Source organism: Schistocerca cancellata, chromosome 4 (genome assembly GCF_023864275.1).
Source record: "Schistocerca cancellata isolate TAMUIC-IGC-003103 chromosome 4, iqSchCanc2.1, whole genome shotgun sequence".
In the NCBI taxonomy this organism is placed as follows: Eukaryota; Metazoa; Arthropoda; class Insecta; order Orthoptera; family Acrididae; genus Schistocerca; species Schistocerca cancellata.
The window spans coordinates 606,927,059-606,947,907 of NC_064629.1; the positions used below are offsets into that span (position 1 = coordinate 606,927,059).

The following is a 20,849-nucleotide window of genomic DNA, read 5'->3' on the forward strand; positions in this document are numbered from 1 at the left end:
ACCGCCGCGTCATCGTCTGCCAGTAGTGTCATTGCATGCGCTATGGAGGGGCGCGGTGTCAAGCACACAGCTCTCCTGGTCATTGTCAGTTTTCGTGGTCTGGAGCCGCTACTGCTCGGTCAACTAGCTCCCAATTTGGCATCACAAGGTTGAGCCCACTTCGTCCAGTCCTCACACCAAGGATATATCCCACAACCAAACCCGGGTCTTCCGCATGGCAGCTAGCTACGCTGATCACTCAGCTACGGAGGTGGATACATTTATAACAGCATATATTATTACTTCAGAGTATGTGAATATTGTGTGATTTTTTAATAAAATATGTTCCAACAAGGTTATTTTATGAGTCCATAGAAGTCAGTAGACACTAAATGGAGCTGAGTTTATTATCTTTATTTTTCAAGGATTATTGGTACTTTTAAGAAAGTATATCTGAAAGTATTTACATTTAACAGGCATTGTTACAAGTTTGTGTCATTTTCAGCGTGTTACAGAGCATCATGGTAAACAATGTATTGAAACTATATTGACGGGAAAAAATCGCAACACCAAGAATGTTATCCGATATAAACGAAAGTTGGTGGTTTTGTTTCTACATCTGAAAGATGTATCTATTCAAATCTCGCGCCAGTCACATAGCGTGGATGCAGATCAAATTTGCTTGAAAAACACGCTGTAACTGCCGTGAGCGTAAGTTACCTTTGAGGCTGGACGTGGTGAGTTGATGTCAATAAAAAAACCCTTTAAGTCGCTAAGGACGCCATTATCAATGCCCTAGTGAGTACTAACGAGTAAGTGTAACTGAGCTACATGAAGCTGGATGTTCCTTCTACGATACTGCAGGAAGACTTGGCAGTCTTGCAGTCACTGTACGTGACTGCTGACAGCAGCTGACGTGAGAATTTACGGTCGCAAGAAGACCGACCCTTCGACAACTACGTGGCCCAAACGAGAGGGAAGACCTTCATATTCGGCATACGGCTCCGGCGCATCGTACTGTACCTGCACCTGCAGTTTGGGGAACAGCTGGCACCACGGCGACACAACAAACTGTTACAGATAGGTTACTTCAATGAAAGCTCCAAGCCAGTCGCCCTGCAGCGTGCATTGCACTGACCCCCAGGCCACTGCCATTTCCGATTTCAGTGGTGTAACGCGAGATCACGTAGGAGAGCAGGGTTGGGCCTGTTGTGTTTTCCGATAAAAGTTGGTTCAGCCTCCGTGCCAGTGATGGTGGTGTGTCGGATAGAAGTAAGGCAGTTTAGGGCCTGCAATCAACATGTCTGCGTGCTAGTCACACTAGATCTACACCTGGAGCTATGGTGTGGGGTGCGATTTCGTATCACAGCAGAAGCACTCTCGTGGTTATCCCACGCACGTTGACAGAAAATTTGTACGTCCATTTGGTGAATCGACACGTTGTGATGCCATTCACGAACAGAATTCCATTGCGTGTTTTCCAACGGGACTACGCTCGCTCATCTAGCGCTGTTGTAACCCGACACGCCCTGCAGAGAGTTGCCTTGGCCTGGTCGATCACCAGATGGGTCTCAAATCGCGTAAATATATTATATCATCGGACGACAGCTCGCATATCATCCACAATTAGCTTTAATTGTCCTCGTATTTGCCGACGAAATTCAATAGGCCCAGAAATTGACCTCCGGCATCTATACAAAACATTGCATGCACATTTTAGTGCTTGCAGTCACCCGCGATATTAATGTACCAGAATTTCATATTTGCAACGGCTTACCTCGTGCTTACATTAACCTGTTATCTTACAATGTTAATCACTTAAACATGTAATCCAGACAAATGTACTCCAGAAATTTCTCTACAGCATATTAATTATTTTTTGTTTCAAAAATGGTTCAAATGGCTCTGAGCACTATGGGACTTAACATCTGAGGTCATCACACACATCCATGCCTGAGGCAGGATTCGAACCTGCCACCGGAGCGGTCGCGCGGTTCCAGACTGAAGCGCCTAGAACCGCTCAACCACAACTGCCGGCTATTTTTTGGTGTTGAGATTTTTTCCGCCTATATATATATATATATATATATATATATATATATATATATATATATATATATATATATATATATATATATATATATATATAGGGTGTTACAAAAAGGTACGGCCAAACTTTCAGGAAAAATTCCTCACACACAAATAAAGAGAGGATATTATGCGGACATGTGTCCGGAAACGCTTAATTTCCATGTTAGAGCTCACTTTAGTTTCGTCAGTATGTACTGTACATCCTCGATTCACCACCAGTTGGCCCAATTGAAGGAAGGTAATGTTGACTTCGATGCTTGTGTTGACGTGCGACTCATTGCTCTACAGCACATCAGTACGTAGCATCAACAGGTTCATCACAAACGTGGTTGTGCAGTCAGTGCAATGTTTACAAATGCGGAGTTGCAGATGCTCATTTGATGTATGGATTAGCACGGGGCAATAGCCGTGGCGCGGTACGTTTGTATCGAGACAGATTTCCAGAACGAAGGTATCCTGACAGGAAGACGTTCGAAGCAATTGATCGGCGTCTTAGGGAGCACGGAACATTCCAGCCTATGACTCGCGACTGGGGAAGACCTAGAACGACGAGGACAGGTGAAATGGACGATGCAATTCTTCGTGCAGTTGACGATAACCCTAATGTCAGCGTCGGAGAAGTTGCTGCTGGACAAGGTAACGTCGACCACGTCACTGTATGGAGAGTGCTACGGGAGAACCAGTTGTTTCCGCACCATGTAACCATGTACAGCGTGTGCAGGCACTATCAGCAGCTGATTGGCCTCCACGGGTACACTTCTGCGAATGGTCCATCCAACAATGTGTCAATCCTCATTTCAGTGCAAATGTTCTCTTTACGGATGCGGCTTCATTCCAACGTGATCAAATTGTAAATTTTCACAATCAACATGTGTGGGCTGACGAGAATCCGCATGCCATTGTGCAATCACGTCATCAACACAGATTTTCTGTGAACGTTTGGGCAGGCATTGTTGGTGATGTCTTGACTGGGCCCCATGTTCTTCCACCTACGCTCAATGGAGCACGTTATCATGATTTCATACGGGATACTCTACCTGTACTGCTAGAACATGTGCCTTTACAAGTACGACACAACATGTGGCTCATGCACGATGGAGCTCCTGCTCATTTCAGTCGAAGTGTTCGTACGCTTCTCAACAACAAATTCGGTGACCGATGGATTGGTAGAGGCGGACCAATTCCATGGCCTCCACGCTCTCTTGACCTCATCTCTCTTGACTTTCATTTATGGGGGCATTTGGAAGCTCTTGTCTACGCAACCCCGGTACCAAATGTAGAGACTCTTCGTGCTCGTATTGTGCACGGCTGTGATACAGTACGCCATTCTCCAGGGCTGCATCAGCGTATCAGGGATTCCATGCGACGGAGGGTGGATGCATGTATCCTCGCTAAAGGAGGACATTTTGAACATTTCCCGTAACAAATTGTTTGAAGTCACGCTGGTACGTTCTGTTGCTGTATGTTTCCATTCCATGATTAATGTGATTTGAAGAGAAGTAATAAAATGAGCTCTAACATGGAAAGTAAGCGTTTCCGGACACATGTCCACATAACATATTTTCTTTCTTTGTGAGTGAGGAATGTTTCCTGAAAGTGTGGCCGTACCTTTTTGTAACACCCTGTGTATATGTATTGTTTACCGAAGCTTTGAATAAAATCTATGTTGATTAGCTAAATTGCTTTTGAAACAATGCTATTACGTTGCACGTAGGACTGCAGTTTATTGAGAATAGAACATCACTTATGCCAGACGTATTATTGATTTTCGTTTCCAATTTTGAGATGGGACTATGCTGGCATCCATTTATGTATAAGCTCCATATCTGGTTGTTTCTTAATTGTTATCATTTAGCCGCTGAACTCATACTGGTTGCGGGCTAACAGCAGGTTTATTTGAACAGCATGCCGGTAATATTTACTATTACTTTGGAGAGCTAATGCATTTTTGTTCGTTGAGTTACATATCATGTACACTTTGTATTCGATTTGGGCCATTTATTTTTCAGTACAACGACTTTGCAGTAATAGTACAAACGAAAACAATAACAACAATACATACAGCTACTAGAATCTAATCTTTATTTGAGAGTCACAATTTTTTTTTTTTTTTGTATTTCTCAAATATGTAACTTCGTTATCGGTAGAATGAATGTTGTAAGCAATATGACCAAGTGTCTTGAAGTACATAGAACTTGCCAATAGAAAATAATAATAACTTATGTCTGTTTAACTGGCCAATCGCCTTATACAATTTCTTTTTTAGTATAACTTGAGTCTGTTGTATACTTTGCCTTGGACATTGAGTAAAAAGATCTTCTTGATTACTAATTTTAACCAGCTAATTGTTGAAAGTAGGATGAATGCTTGTAACACAATATACCTACAAAACCGACGTGCGAATGGGGAAACATCTTGTGTACGTAGCTGCAGACAATCTGTTTACGCAGGCAGCCTACTGGAAGGCGCTTCTTCACGTCGCCAATCGATTGGATTCGCTTGCGTGAGCCTGTTATTCACGTGCACAGCGGTTCACAATCGACGTCTGCCGCACCTCTTTCCCCTAACACTCCTCTTTCCTACGACTTACGACTTGAACTTGGAGTTATACGCCAACGATATTTGAGGATAAATGTTGTAATGTGCAATACTGCATCAGCAGGCTCATAAGATATTTAATGCTGATTCTTATGGATCTTCTTTCCTCTATTTCCCTTGCTCTATATGTCTCATACACAGGAAAAAACTTCCACTACAAAACTGTTGCAGAGATGAGGTCCGAGATATTTATTACAAACATTATTAGCGTGTTGGAGCTCTCCTTTCTGTCATGTCATTGCGTTAATGAAGAATCATTTCATACATGTTTATTTCCTGGTTTCGGTGATTCATTTTACGTAGTTCAGTAGCCAACGGTTATCACCCATAGAATGTGACTAACATATAGTGCAAAATATAAAGAAAGTAAGATAAGTCACAGTTAAAAGTGAAAACTGTCAAGACAAATTGGCCCCATCATATGCATTGGACGCATCTGAGACCAAGGCAAACCCATATTCTGCCTTTAAAGCAAACGATATTTAGGAAAGGTGATGCCATAATCTTCTAGTACAGAAAAACAAGAACGCACGTTTAAGCACCGAAAGGTGTAATAAAGTCTCGGAGAGGAACTTAATTTCGTAACAACTTTATTATTAAAGGGAGTCCTGTTACTATTCTGTTTAGATTATCGAACATCTTAGAAATAGATGGCAGTCTCTCACATTGGCAACTGACACAAAATATTTTAATCTACATTTACATCTACATCTACATTTATACTCCGCAAGCCACCCTACGGTGTGTGGCGGGGGGCACTTTACGTGCCACTGTCATTACCTCCCTTTTCTGTTCCTGTCGAGTATGGTTCGCGGGAAGAACGACTGTCTGAAAGCCTCCGTGCGCGCTCTAATCTCTCTAATTTTACATTCGTTATCTCCTCGGGAGGTATAAGTAGGGGGAAGCAATATATTCGATACCTCATTCAGAAACGCACCCTCTCGAAACCTGGCGAGCAAGCTACACCACGATGCAGAGTGCCTCTCTTGCAGAGTCTGCCACTTGAGTCTGCTAAACATCTCCGTAACGTTATCACGGTTACCAAATAACCCTGTGACGAAACGCGCCGCTCTTCTTTGGATCTTCTCTATCTCCTCCGTCAACCCGATCTGGTACGAATCCCACACTGATGAGCAATACTCAAGTATAGGTCGAACGAATGTTTTGTAAGCCACCTCCTTTGTTGATGGACTCTCCTAATGAATCTCAACCTGGTACCCGCCTTACCAACAATTAATTTTATCTGATCATTCCACTTCAAATCGTTCCGCACGCATACTCCCAGATATTTTACAGAAGTATCTGGTACCAGTGTTTGTTCCGCTATCATATAATCATACAATAAAGGATCCTTCTTTCTATGTATTCACAATACATCACATTTGTCTCACTGCTGTCTACACCACAGGTGGTGTGTGCCGCCCTTAACAAATTAACTCTGTTTCCTCAATCAAATGAACAATTAAGCAAATCATACACTACCAGTTGGAGTGAAACAAGATACAACATCTCAGAAAATTACTTCCTCAAAATCATCCCAAGTAACCAGTCAGCAAAACACTTCTTCAAAACCATCTGAGATAATCAGTAAAACACAGGCTGTACTCTCCCCGACATCATCAAAATACTTTCACAAATATCATCTCAAACAACCTCTACAACATATGCTATAATGATCTCGATATCAATGAAATACTTCAACGTAACTTCCGAGGCCAGGTTAAGCTCAGAATAATCTTCCGGATTAGCACCAACTCTAATTAAGAACTACTACAAGAGACCACTCTCTACTTGTAGTCATCGTGAACTCTTCTTCTGTCTCTTAAAACGACATAAGCCGACTCAAGCCGCATTGTTCATTCTCGACCATGAAGGGAATCCATCTGTCCTAACAATCATATACCACTTAATCCAACAACAAATAGAATTTAATTTTGCATCTCCTCACCACAACTTGGTGAGTCAAACTTTCAAAAGAGATAAGTGTTCCTGGGAACACTATTCACATCTGATCTAATTTACAGTTGTTAATTTCCCTCGCACAATTTATAAATCGAATAATTTACTTTTGTTATCTTCACACGAACATTCATTCTCCCTCCCTCAAATGGTAACTGCTCTAACACACTCTAGCAACAAGTATGCAAACAGTAACGAACAATACCTTTACTCTCCACTAACAACTGCATATAGTCTCAGTGCATATCCTTACCTCTATCATGACAAGCAGAAATGTACACTTTACGGGGATGAATCCCACCTTTACTGCCTACTATCGCAAACTATGTCTCTGTCTGTACACATTCCTTACCTCCATGCTCCTATTCCTGATCACTGAAACGGTGACCTCTATGGATATATCTACAGGAAGAAAATAAAAGGCTTTAGAAGAGTACATACGCTTACATCACGTCTGTCCCCTTTTTCTCGCTGATTTACGTGACCTACTAGTTAGTTCTGCGTACAAGTCATTGTCTTAGTGACTGAGCCTACGCATGACTTTGTACCTTGCGTCAAATTTGCTTCTCATATCTTGGAACACCTCACACCTTGGATCTGACATCTTGTTCTGACAAAGACGGCCCTCCTTGGGGGAATACTGCCAATTCCTTTTTCGACGCTCGACGCTTTGTAGGTCTGCGTCTATTCGTCTGTCGCCTATTTCTACTCATCGCGGAACGGGGCAAAAGTTGCAAGAATAGCCTCATTGAATATATCACTATTAAATAAGTCCGAGTCGGCGCTTGAACCTGTGGCTTCCGGCCGTTACAAGGCGCCACGACACACCACTCCCCAGCTGTTGTGACCAACTGCGATCGGACTCAAAACATCGACGATTTCAGTAGAACTGCTTCGGATTACGTGCATCTGCCCCTCTGTTTCCTGCAGTATCACCACACTTTCCCGGTGTTTTACATATTCTACACTTTGTCTATTCGGCTTCGATGCTGATTGCATGCCTGCATCCTTCTGCAACAGTTCTTCTCTAGTTTTATTTTCTACCCTCGTTACGCTCGTTGCGTGAATGATTACTTCACCTGCGTAAAACTCAACCTGAGCAACTAAACAGCCTCAAGTTTCAATAATGACGGGACCAAACACACTCTCCACGCTTGCCTGTTGAGTAACCTTCGACACACCGAACAATTTCACAGAACTGTTACGAAATTCGTCTATCAGAGCGTCGGCCTCTTGTAGTGTTACGACATTTATCTGGTCTGTCATTCACGCTAAACCTCGTCGTTTCGGCTTCGCTACTGGTAGGTTGCATTCGACTGGCTTTTGTTGTTTCCCATAAGCTTCTGTAACGGCTTCCCTACCCCTATCACGGTAAGTACTCGCCACCTCCAATCTCGTTGCCACTTCATTTTCGATTGCCGATATACGGCCCCTAAAGCACTCTGGCCTCTCCCGTCGTATCCCTTGAGACTCATCAACTTTCACGTCGGTCTCATCATCCCTTTTAATGAACTCACAAAGCTCCTCCGTTACTCTGGTCATTTTTTGATGCGTAGATTCAGCAACAGTTTTAGTCTCATCAAGTCCTTTATCCAGCGCCTGTTCTCCTCCAGTAAGCGTTTTATTCTACTCATCGAATTTCTTGTGTTGTGCATCGAATTTTTTATTTAGCGTCTCCCTGGACGCCTTTTGCCCTTGTAACGAGGGACTGGCTGCAACGGACGTTGGAGTAGCGCCTTTCGATATTACGAAGTGGTTATACTGAAGTGCAGTTACACACGAAGGTCCAGTGTGGGCTGCAGTTATCGTACGGCAGCAAAGTTTGGTGAGACATGCTAGTGTAAGTTAACGTGGAACCGACATATATAGGAAATAAATAGTTCCAATTCTTGGCCACCAGGTGAAAATCTGGTGCTGTACTGCATCTTGTCGACGTCTCCAGTGCTCATATTGAACAGATTGTGCAAGCGACTGTTAATAACAAATATCAACATTATGCCTTTCTCCCCTGTTTGGCGTTTACTATCCACGTCCCATTCCTAATTCATTGTTTACGGAAACAGTTGTATAAGTGTTTCTTGCATTCACAGCGCCAGATTTGCACCTGGTGGCCAGCGTAAATCAGTTCCGCATTAATGAATTAGAGTATTTTCCACTTGCGAGCTAACATCCCATAGATATTCGGGCTCACATGCGGTTCCTCTTCGTCGAAATGTCTTGGCTCAAACTCGTCTAGGGGTTGAACCGCACGTGTCGCCCTAAATTAGACACTTGTGGGCCCTTTGGTTAAATTGTCTGGCTGATGGCAAGCTTGCGAAATACACAGTTAATATAAAATATAACAACCGTAATAATAATATCGGGAACTAAATTAACGACCCATAAATGATGTAGGCCACACAATTCCGGTTTGGTTAGAATAATGTTCATTCAGAAAGAAAACTTATAACGAAAGTTTGATGATGATGATCATGTTTGGTTTGTGGGGCGCTCAACTGCGTGGTTATCAGCGCCCGTACAATTATCCAATCTTTGCTCAGTCCAATTTCGCCACATTTCTGGATGATGATGAAATGAGGAGGACAACACAAACACCCAGTCATCTCGAGGCAGGTGAAAATCCCTGACCCCGCCGGGAATCGAACCCGGGACCCCGTGCTCGGGAAGCAAGAACGCTACCGCGAGACCACGAGCGGCGGACATAACGAAAGTGTTCGTATTTAGAATTACTATTACACTTGAGCGCATATCCATCTGACACAGTTCGATCATTCACAATCTCATCGCGAAACAAGCCCAATACTCCATTTCGATATTTACGCGAAAAGTTAAGAGTTCACACCAAACGCGCGGCTGCTCCCTGCTCAGAGACTAAGTCTCACAATACCACACAACGCGAAATTTTCTAAGACGTTTCACTTCCTAGCTGCCTGTGGACCGACCAACCGCTTTCGCGTCTGCGTCCGAACTGTGCCCTTTGGTGTCTCCTGCCGAACTGTCCGTTTTCGCGTCTCCATCAGAACTGTCCCCTTCGGTGTCTCGACCAGAACTGCCCTCTGCCCGTCTCCAACCGTGTTACCGCGCGCCGAACATCTTCGGTCAACTGACTAGCACAGTTCCCTTTCCTGAAGCCGTCCATCTGATTGACTACAGCTTATTCTACATTACTTAACGTTTTAACACATTCAGATAATCAAAGCTTGACCACTTTCACGTTATAAATAAAGTAACAATAATATCCATTACATAATAAACGTTAAATTCTTTTACATAAAACCAATGCAATTTCCTTCTTAGCTTTGAATGCAATGGCCAATAGCCTTGCACCAATGTGCTTTCTGATAAATAAACAAGAACAAAAGTAGCTTTTATGCACTAATCTTTACAACAAATATTCTATTACCTAATGATTCAATAACGTGTCATTCTGTCATCGTTCCATGTGTTTTGTGTGGAGGATATGATGATCTAATGTTTAACTGTAAATACCGTTAATTTAAGTTTACTATATCTTTTAAACAAATAAAGTTACACAGTTGATATTTACAAAGTTTGTCATTTTAATTATGCGCTTCTGTATGAAATGTCGATCGTTAAGATCGACAAAAGCGTTCAAATTTTAGCATTCAGGTCTTTGTTACAAAACTTGTTAATTTCACTGTAACAGTAAATCCCAAACTACACTCCTGGAAATTGAAATAAGAACACCGTGAATTCATTGTCCCAGGAAGGGGAAACTTTATTGACACATTCCTGCGGTCAGATACATCACATGATCACACTGACAGAACCACAGGCACATAGACACAGGCAACAGAGCATGCACAATGTCGGCACTAGTACAGTGAATATCCACCTTTCGCAGCAATGCAGGCTGCTATTCTCCCATGGAGACGATCGTAGAGATGCTGGATGTAGTCCTGTGGAACGGCTTGCCATGCCATTTCCACCTGGCGCCTCAGTTGGACCAGCGTTCGTGCTGGACGTGCAGACCGCGTGAGACGACGCTTCATCCAGTCCCAAACATGCTCAATGGGGGACAGATCCGGAGATCTTGCTGGCCAGGGTAGTTGACTTACACCTTCTAGAGCACGTTGGGTGGCACGGGATACATGCGGACGTGCATTGTCCTGTTGGAACAGCAAGTTCCCTTGCCGGTCTAGGAATGGTAGAACGATGGGTTCAATGACGGTTTGGATGTACCGTGCACTATTCAGTGTCCCCTCGACGATCACCAGTGGTGTACGGCCAGTGTAGGAGATCGCTCCCCACACCATGATGCCGGGTGTTGGCCCTGTGTGCCTCGGTCGTATGCAGTCCTGATTGTGGCGCTCACCTGCACGGCGCCAAACACGCATACGACCATCATTGGCACCAAGGCAGAAGCGACTCTCATCGCTGAAGACGACACGTCTCCATTCGTTCCTCCATTCACGCCTGTCGCGACACCACTGGAGGCGGGCTGCACGATGTTGGGGCGTGAGCGGAAGACGGCCTAACGGTGTGCGGGACCGTAGCCCAGCCTCATGGAGACGGTTGCGAATGGTCCTCGCCGATACCCCAGGAGCAACAGTGTCCCTAATTTGCTGGGAAGTGGCGGTGCGGTCCCTACGGCACTGCGTAGGATCCTACGGTCTTGGGTGCATCCGTGCGTCGCTGCGGTCCGGTCCCAGGTCGACGGGCACGTGCACCTTCCGCCGACCACTGGCGACAACATCGATGTACTGTGGAAACCTCACGCCCCACGTGTTGAGCAATTCGGCGGTACGTCCACCCGACCTCCCGCATGCCCACTATACGCCCTCGCTCAAAGTCCGTCAACTGCACATACGGTTCACGTCCACGCTGTCGCGGCATGCTACCAGTGTTAAAGACTGCGATGGAGCTCCGTATGCCACGGCAAACTGGCTGACACTGACGGCGGCGGTGCACAAATGCTGCGCAGCTAGCGCCATTCGACGGCCAACACCGCGGTTCCTGGTGTGTCCGCTGTGCCGTGCGTGTGATCATTGCTTGTACAGCCCTCTCGCAGTGTCCGGAGCAAGTATGGTGGGTCTGACACACCGGTGTCAATGTGTTCTTTTTTCCATTTCCAGGAGTGTATTATAGATATGATCAGTATTCAAGTTTTATTGGGATCACAATGAAAATTTATGGAGGATGGCAGATTAAAATTACTGTGGCTTGATTCCCTGCATTACTACAGAATTAAATAGTTTTCGTAAATGTTTCCCCTTATGGCCCATCTTAGGTCTCCTCGGCCACAAAAGCTTTCTACTGGGTTTCCCCATGACATAGGTTCTCGTCTGTCTCACTCGCACCGTACAGCGTTTATGCCTCAATAGACAATAGAGACTTGTGAGTTTCCCCATCTCGTGGTGAATCTGCGTCCTTTGTGGCATTTGGTCGTGGACGACAGGGTTCGTTTCACAATTCCTGAAGGCTGGCTCTTTCGGCCATATACTTAAATGAGAGCGCAATGATCGTTAACTCACTCGCGATTTACTGCCATTTGATAACCACGGCCCACACTGGACCTCTGTGAGTAGCTGCATTTTAATTATAACCAACCTATACCTACTCAGGCTCCAAACTCTCGCTGACAAATGTGTTCCTATTTCCCCAGTAGCTCACGCCCCCTATTGTATTGCATCTGACCTGTTAGCTATCACCTAGGTATGTGCTCACGTCCTCACTTACATACATCAGCACTTCACTTTCCATGAATGTTCCAGAATTGATGTTAGTGGTAGGTTAGTCCTCGTAGAATGCTACGCTTGCTATGCCAATGGCTGACTGCATCTCGTTCATGAACAAAATTTTTGCCTTAGACCTTGTAGTAATATCCATTTCTACAGCAGCCTAGACGCGGCTTTCGATTACTAACCACAACAAAGAAAAGGAAAAACGTCTATTATTTTAATTAGCAGATAACGTGAACGTACTAATTAAGTGTACGGTACTCTTTTAAACCATTAAGAACCTCAAATAGATAACATGAAACACCAGTAGCAATTTAATAATCTTTTCATAATGCCGGGCCACAGTCATAATATATTTCTTTAAAGTCAGTACCGCCATTAGACTGTTGTTACAATGTTTATATATATATACATTGATCCATTGTACATTTATATGTACATTGATCCATATGTCCATTGATCGTGACCGGGCCAAATATCTCACGAAATAAGCGTCAAACGAAAAAACTACAAAGAACGAAACTTGTCTAGCTTGAAGGGGGAAACCAGATGGCGCTATGGTTGGCCCGCTAGATGGCGCTGCCAAAGGTCAAACGGATATCTACTGCGTTTTTTTAAAAATGGGAACCCCCATTTTTTATTACATATTCGTGTAGTACGTAAAGAAATATGTATGTTTTAGTTGGACCACTTTTTTCGCTTTGTAATAGATGGCGCTGTAATGGTCACAACCATATGGCTCACAATTTTAGACGAATAGTTGGTAACAGGTAGGTTTTTTTAAATTAAAATACAGAACGTAGGTACGTTTGAACATTTTATTTCGGTTGTTCCAATGTGATACATGTACCGTTGTGAACTTATCATTTCTGAGAACGCATGCTGTTGCAGCGTGATTACCTGTAAATACCGCATTAATGCAATAAATGCTGAAAATGATGTCCGTCAACCTCAGTGCATTTCGCAATACGTGTAGTGACATTCCTCTCAACAGCGAGTAGTTCGCCTTCCATAATGTTTCCACATGCATTGCCAATGCGCTGACGCATGTTGTCAGGCGTTGTCGGTGGATCACGATAGCAAATATCCTTCAACTTTCCCCACAGAAAGAAATCCGGGGACGTCAGATCCGGTGAACGTGCGGGCCATGGTATGGTGCTTCGACGACCAATCCACCTGTCATGAAATATGATATTCAATACCGCTTCAATCGCACGCGAGCTATGTGCCGTATATCCATCATGTTGGAAGTACATCGCCATTCTGTCATGCAGTGAAACGTCTTGTAGTAACATCAGTAGAACGTTACGTGGGAAATCAGCATACATTGCACGATTTTGATTGCCATCGATAAAATGGGGCCAATTATCCTTCCTCCCATGATGCCGCACCACACATTAACGCGCCAAGGTCGCTGATGTTCCACTCATCGCAGCCATCGTGGATTTTCCGTTGCCCAATAGTGCATATTATGCCGGTTTACGTTACCGCTGTTGGTGAATGATGCTTCGTCGCTAAACAGAAAGAGTGCAGAAAATCTGTCATCGTCCCGTAATTTCTCTTGTGCCCACTGGCAGAACTGTACAAGACGTTCAAAGTCGTTGCCATGCAATTCCTGGTGCATAGAAATATGGTACGGGTGCAATAGATGTTGATGTAGCATTCTCAACACAGACGTTTTTGAGGTTCCCGATTCTCGCGCAATTTGTCTGCTACTGATGTGCGGATTAGCTGCGACAGCAAGTAAAACACCTACTTGTGCATCATCATTTGTTTCAGGTCGTGGTTGACGTTTCACATGTGGCTGAACACTTCCTGTTTCCTTAAATAACGTAACTATCCGGGGAACGGTCCGGACACTTGGATGATGTCGTCCAGGATACCGAGAAGCGTACATAGCACGCGTCCGTTGGGTATTTTGATCACAATAGCCATCCATCAACACGATATCGACGTTTTCCGCAGTTGGTAAACGGTCCATTTTAACACGGGTAATGTATCACGAAGCAAATACCGTCCGCACTTGCGGAATGTTACCTGATACCACGTACTTATACGTTTGTGACTATTACAGTGTCATCTGTCACAAAGCGAAAAAAGCGGTCCAACTAAAATATTCATATTTCTTTACGTACTATACAAATATGTAGTTAAAAGTGGGGGTTCCTACTTAAAAAAACGCAGTTGATATCGGTTTGACCTATGGCAGCGCCATCTAGCGGGCCAACCATAGCGCCATCTGGTTTCCCCCTTCAAGCTAGACGAGTTTTTGTAGTTTTTGTAGTTTTTTCGTTAGATGCTTATTTCGTGAGATATTTGGCTCTGGACCACCCTGTATAGAGAGAGAGAGAGAGAGACGAGGGGTGGGAGGGGGAGGAAGAGTGAGAGAAAGAGATATTTTGATATTTTTCTGTAACTCGTATTTTTTGTTCATGGTGACTCGTTTGCGAGTTTCATTGTCCACAATCGTCTCTCGAGGATTTTCGTAAGGGCGCTAAAGACCAAAATGCCACGCACCTAACAGCATTTGCCATAATCATCATCTCCGATTACTAAGAACGTTTCTTATTGATTCTTCTACTTCGCTTGGAGTTAAACGATATTTTCTGTTGCCTCTCTATCCCCTTGTAGAAAAATGATACAACGTGAATAGCAACCTTTATTCTAAACGATACAAAGTTACAGTAATTTATTCAAAGAATGATTCAAGGTTAAAGCTGTTAGATAAAACTGAATAACTTTTGATGAGCGAGAAGTTGTTAAACGTTGAATCTAGCTTAGACACAAAAACCATCAATCAGTTGTCACACGTTTTTCTGCTGACCCCCGCAATGCAGGTATTTCGGTTTAGCGCTCTTACGTTGAATTATGTGTCGACACGCGTCGCTATGTCAAAAACCCTCATTCTCCATTTCATGTTTGCTGGCGCCCGAAAAGTTAACGTCGCTGTCAGATTTATGAAAGCGCAGAAATGAATTTATGCGACCCCGAGCATTGGTATTTGTGTCCAGAATTTCAACTTCGCAGCGAACAGCAATCCGACGTGCGAGGTATTTAACCTCTTTCAGATTCGATATGTAATAAAGACTGCTATGTTAACGTCGCCAGCACACTTTATTTCGCCGGAGGAAATGAATTTCTGGATACACAGCCATAAATATTTCACCTCTGTCGCCTGCCGCCGTCTCTGCTGACATTCATTTGAATGCTACCAAGTGTTCATACGCGAGGCGAACGCTGATGGTCCTACATCTTCAGGTGTAACGCTACAAAAACTATACGCCAGATATCAACAGAGTACTGTCACTGATTTCACAATTTATAACACGCATAATATGAAATGTAAGTATTTCTTTCCTGTGACTTCTGGAAATTCCCATATTTAATACCAAAATTAAGATGTGTAGGATGATAAAAAATGTTTCCAGTATGATAAAAATATGTATTTCGTTCTGCTCCAACACCCACAACTTCAGAAATACTTTAGGAACGACAATTTGAACGCAACAACTAATCATTTGACGCGTGTTGTGAGGAAAAGAATTTAAGCCTCTATACTCGCATGGGACTCGTTGCAAGCATCCTAAGCATCCTTATTTTGAAAGCAGTTATAGTATTCTATGCGCAAACCACGAAGTCTGTCCTAGACTATAGCTGGTTACTAAATTTTATAATGCAGTCAAGTATTTGCTTCCGACTCGGTGGCTGAGAGGTAAACGTCTCTGACTGCCATTTGAAAGATTCAGGTACATATCCGCCAGGGACTGACTCTAGGTAAAAGAACTGTAATGGGGTGCATTTCGGCTCTTGAGGCTAAATGAAGAGTTAATAGAAAGAGAAGCAGCAGCTCTAAAGGCTGAAACGCGGAAAACCCCTACTGGTGCTCTTATCAAATACGAATCCAGTGTCTTAAACCACAGCGTCGCCTCCGACGGAACCTAATCGACCAAAATCAGCGGGGAATTCTCAGAACTCTAGCAACCTTCTTTCATTTAGCTCACGTTATTTCCCGCATGTTGATAATCTTTAAATATTTCACTCTAATACCAAACTCCATTGTGTATCAGTGTTATGCAGTACCCATGATAAATTAACTCACAAAAGTTAGTGATTCTCAGATACGAAAAAATTTGGTGAAGTTCTTATTAATATTTATCCCAAGGTGAAATAGAAAAAATAGAAATACTTTAAGGGATTCTGATGTGTGTATTATGGTGAGCTCATCCACTATATATGTTACAGTATTTCTTTTCGCAGCCCCGATGTAAAGAATTAATTAACATCTTTGTTGAAGCACTCGTGAAGTTCGCTTGTTAGTGAAGTGTAAAATGACTAGCAGTCCCATGTTCCGATAGAATGGCGGCAACGTGAAGTTCGAAGACTGGAAGCAAAGGCAGCACACAATTCGCCGTACAGTGTTCGAAGAAGTCAGAACTGAAGTGGAGGTTAAGCCATCTCTCAGGGACGAAACGTATTTCCGAAGAAATGAAATGCAATGCATTAAAAGAAATGTACGCACACGAAATAACGAGCATTAGCCAATTTGACATACATTAATGATTAATTTCTCGTAGCTGGGGTTCACACTCATGTAAAATTTGGAAAAGACGTAGTGGTCGCATTTGACTGTAAAATTTTCTGTTTCATAAACCCACGGTTGGAACTTCAAACATATGGTCCTTATGAAGTAGAAATAATTATGCATTTGCACATAACAAAATCTAAAAATTATCTGACCTGTATCCGTGTCTTCGTCACATTCGTCCAGCGTATTCGCAACCTTGTAGTTTAAAGGCACAAAACACGAGTGTGACGTCTCCATGCCTATACATCAGATGATGTTTAGGTTTTTATGTATGTTAAAGCACAATTATTTCCACTTTATGATGCCATATTGCCGAAACTGCAACTGTGAATTGTTCAAATTTTGCATTGAAAGGAGACACACAATTATATTTCCAGAGGTTTCCCTGAAGGTGGTCTACATGCAGTCCGACAGGAGGCATCTGTAACACTGCCCCAACGTTTATACTGGATTAGAAACCACTGGAAAGCTTTACATACGTATCTCGAGTTCTATAGCTAGCGAACGGGAGCACTGGGTAAGGTAGTGGACTCGCATTCTGCAGCAAATCTTAGTAGCACCATCGACATTTAAGTTTCCCTTGGTTTCCCTGAATCAATTACAGTGAATGATACGCTGTTTTTTTGATAAGAAAAATACCGATTCTGTTCCCAGTCCTTGTCAACTCCGAATTTCTTCTCGATCATCGGTGACCTATTTATCGAGTGGACGCTTCATGCTAATCTTTGGGCGCTCAGAATAGTAATCACCAGTTGTTCACTCCTTCTTGGGTAAAATAACTGCGAATAAAATGGATTTCAGACGCGTAAATCGGCTATCTCAGGATCAAGTACCATCGCAGTAGCCCACGACGGCTACTACGGCCACGGAACCACGTTACGGCCTATGTATTCCCAGTAAAGCCTACAAATTTTCTGAGATGCAATAGACATGATTCCATCCGTCAACATGGTTTAACGAATCCAACCGTTATGAGGTGCAGAGTTCATTCTTCAAGAATACAATGTAATAACAAGAGTAGTAAATTCAGAATAGCTGAAGAATGAAATGAACGGATTACAAAATTACGCATGGCAACAACAATGGCCGTGTCTATAATCTGAGCCTTTTGAAGCCCTTAACAGTATTTAAGATTCTGAGACATGTAAAGGTTAGACGTGGAATTATTTCATAAATATTCGCTACTATTTGATTTTATTTTTTTATTGACCTCATCTTAGTTCAGCTTTTCTTTGAAGCTTTTGATTGATTTGTTGTTTCAAGATGTATGCGTAATGTTGGTAAGGTCAAATTGAAGGTAATCTATATGCTTCGGAATATTCTTTCTTTCCGTGCCTGCCGAACTTCTTTAAATACTGGACAGTGATGTGCAGTCTATATTCATGTGGTTCTAATAAAACCTATTAGTATCATATTATTGCACCTGAGGGAAGTGGTATGGTACACATACTGATGAGAGATGAGGGCTGGATACATAATATAGTCATTGGCACTGTTAAGACACCTTCTTATTCTGTTTTGACACTGGAATTCAAACTTAACATGAGAAGTTCAAATGGTTCAAATGGCTCTGAGCACTATGGGACTTAACTTCTGAGGTCACCAGTCCCCTAGAACTTGGAACTACTTAAACCTAACTAACCTAAGGACATCACACACGTCCATGCCCGAAGCAGGATTCGAACCTGCGACCGCAGCGGTCTCGCGGTTCCAGACTGTAGCGCCTAGAACCGCACGGCCACTAGGGCCGGCCTAACGTGAGAAGTAATTAGAGGTATGAGTTCAGAATGAGTATACTTGTAGGCTGATAATTATTTATATACCAGCCCTCTTTGCTTCTAATTGGTTTTTTAATATACTTCAATTTAGTGAACCAGTATTTTCCGCCATTGGCACCAACGTAATTATATAGTGACTGACGCTAAGCTCATACCGTCATTGGCCCGCACCGGAACACCTAAATGTTAATGGGGAATGCACAAAAAAAAAGTTGTGTCTATTTTGAGTGTTATGTCAGTCAACCAATATCAACAGCGGTGAGTATTCTTATCCAAAGCCCTCCATCAGAATCCTTACGAGTTGAATTATCTGAACAGATGGCAGACGTAAAAATTCATCTTATTAATGAACATGTACGTTGAGAACGTCCGATGTACCTACGTCTCATGAACTTCTAGTGCGCGATAAATACAGTGAACCTTTTGGTTATACTGTGTGCATGCATTTAAGTGAGGCACATCCCTCTTTACTACAAAATCGCCCTCTGATGTCACCTACAGAGCAATATCGCTCTCTACCGAGCGAGGTGGTGCAGTGGTTAGCACACTGGACTCGCATTCGGGAGGACGACGGTTCAATCCCGTCTCCGGCCATCCTGATTTAGGTTTTCCGTGATTTCCCTAAATCGCTTCAGGCAAATGCCGGGATGGTTCCTTTGAAAGGGCGCGGCCGATTTCCTTCCCTCACCCGAGCTTGCGCTTCGTCTCTAATGACCTCGTTGTCGACGGGACGTTAAACACTAATATCCTCCCCCCCCAATATCGCTCTACTTCACGACTCTCTCTCCAAATTTCATTTTTTTATTTCCTCTTTTCTGTAATCTTTTTTGTTTCTTGTTTAACAGGTTTTTTGCCTTTTGGCCATACTGTCTGTGGTTCCAGTACTTACATGTTAGGGCGAAATACATTCTCTAAGTGTTTCTTTTAAATTTTCTTTTATTGTCTTTGGCCTTTTGCGAATTTCTTGCTGTCAATAAAAATTAATCTGAAGTACCTCATATATACTAGCAGTCAAATAATTAACTTATGAGGTTTATGAGTCAATGTCTGTTCGCTTCCAGTGGAGCCATTATTATTATTATTATTATTATTATTATTATGACTAGATACGGCTAGGATGGATTGCACAGGCCTCTTCACTTCGTTGAATGACCACTTTAGAGGGAATCATGGATATTTCGTAGCAGAACTCGCACTGTATGGAACTAAATTCGTCAGTATTTAGCAGTTCTGTTAGACGTATTGTAATCGTTTTATTTAAATAGATGTGAAGTATATTGGTGCAAATCCATATCCATGCCATGTAGCATTTATGCGTGAATGTATTATTAGTTTTCCTGCTGCGTCACAAAGGACGCACCTGACAAGTTTCTTCCATTGAGTGTTGAAGCTACGTCTCGTCTGTTTGCGAAGTAAGGGTAGAAAGACCTTCCTTCAGTTCCATATACAGTGGATTTAGAAAGACAAATAACGTTCTAATAGTTTGTATTAACCGATATTGTAGTTTATTTGTCATTAAAACGTATGTGATGATACTTAGAAGATATTCGCTGCCACTGGAAACAATCTCCCAATGAATGGCATCTTTGCATTCTGTATTTTCTCATTTTCGCTGGTTAGAGATTGTACTCCTTTAGTAACGTCGGTGTTTGAAACTGCTCTCTCGTTAATGATTTCCTCATCATGCTGTCGATCTGTTCACTCAGAGACATCTTAAATTTTCTATGGAGAGTTTCTAAACAATTCGATCCCTCGAAAACGAAGTAAGGTTAAATAAAATTGATAATCCATCATGACCTGAACGAGGACGCGTGTTGCCCTGGGTGGCTGAAGGGTTCTCTTTAAGAGCGGCACAAACAACCAACTCAAGACAGCCCCATTACTAATGCACGTGTTGCCATCTCTGCAAGCCGCCTAAGTCGCCACATCGTAAGAGAAATAGAGTGTTGTATAATTTACGTACTGATTAACTTTACTGGAGCCAAGTAAAATTAGATTGCGTGCGGACGGAACAGTGCAGAGGAGGCGCCGCAAGTTCGCCCCTACAAACGAAATGGCGCTGTCTGCTCTGAAACGCTTCGGCCATGTAATTACCAACTGTACTACCCAGTTCACAGGGCGCAATCGATCGTATCCCATACCTGCTGGCCCAGGTGA

At 43.0% G+C, this 20,849-nt stretch overlaps 1 non-coding gene across 1 annotated transcript; it reads left to right on the forward strand.

Moving 5' to 3' along the window:
* The first annotated feature begins 19,213 nt into the window (after positions 1-19,213).
* Trnaa-cgc (transfer RNA alanine (anticodon CGC)) lies at positions 19,214-19,286 on the forward strand. Its single transcript has one exon. It is a non-coding gene; the product is annotated as a tRNA-Ala (tRNA).
* The last annotated feature ends 1,563 nt before the right edge of the window (positions 19,287-20,849 follow it).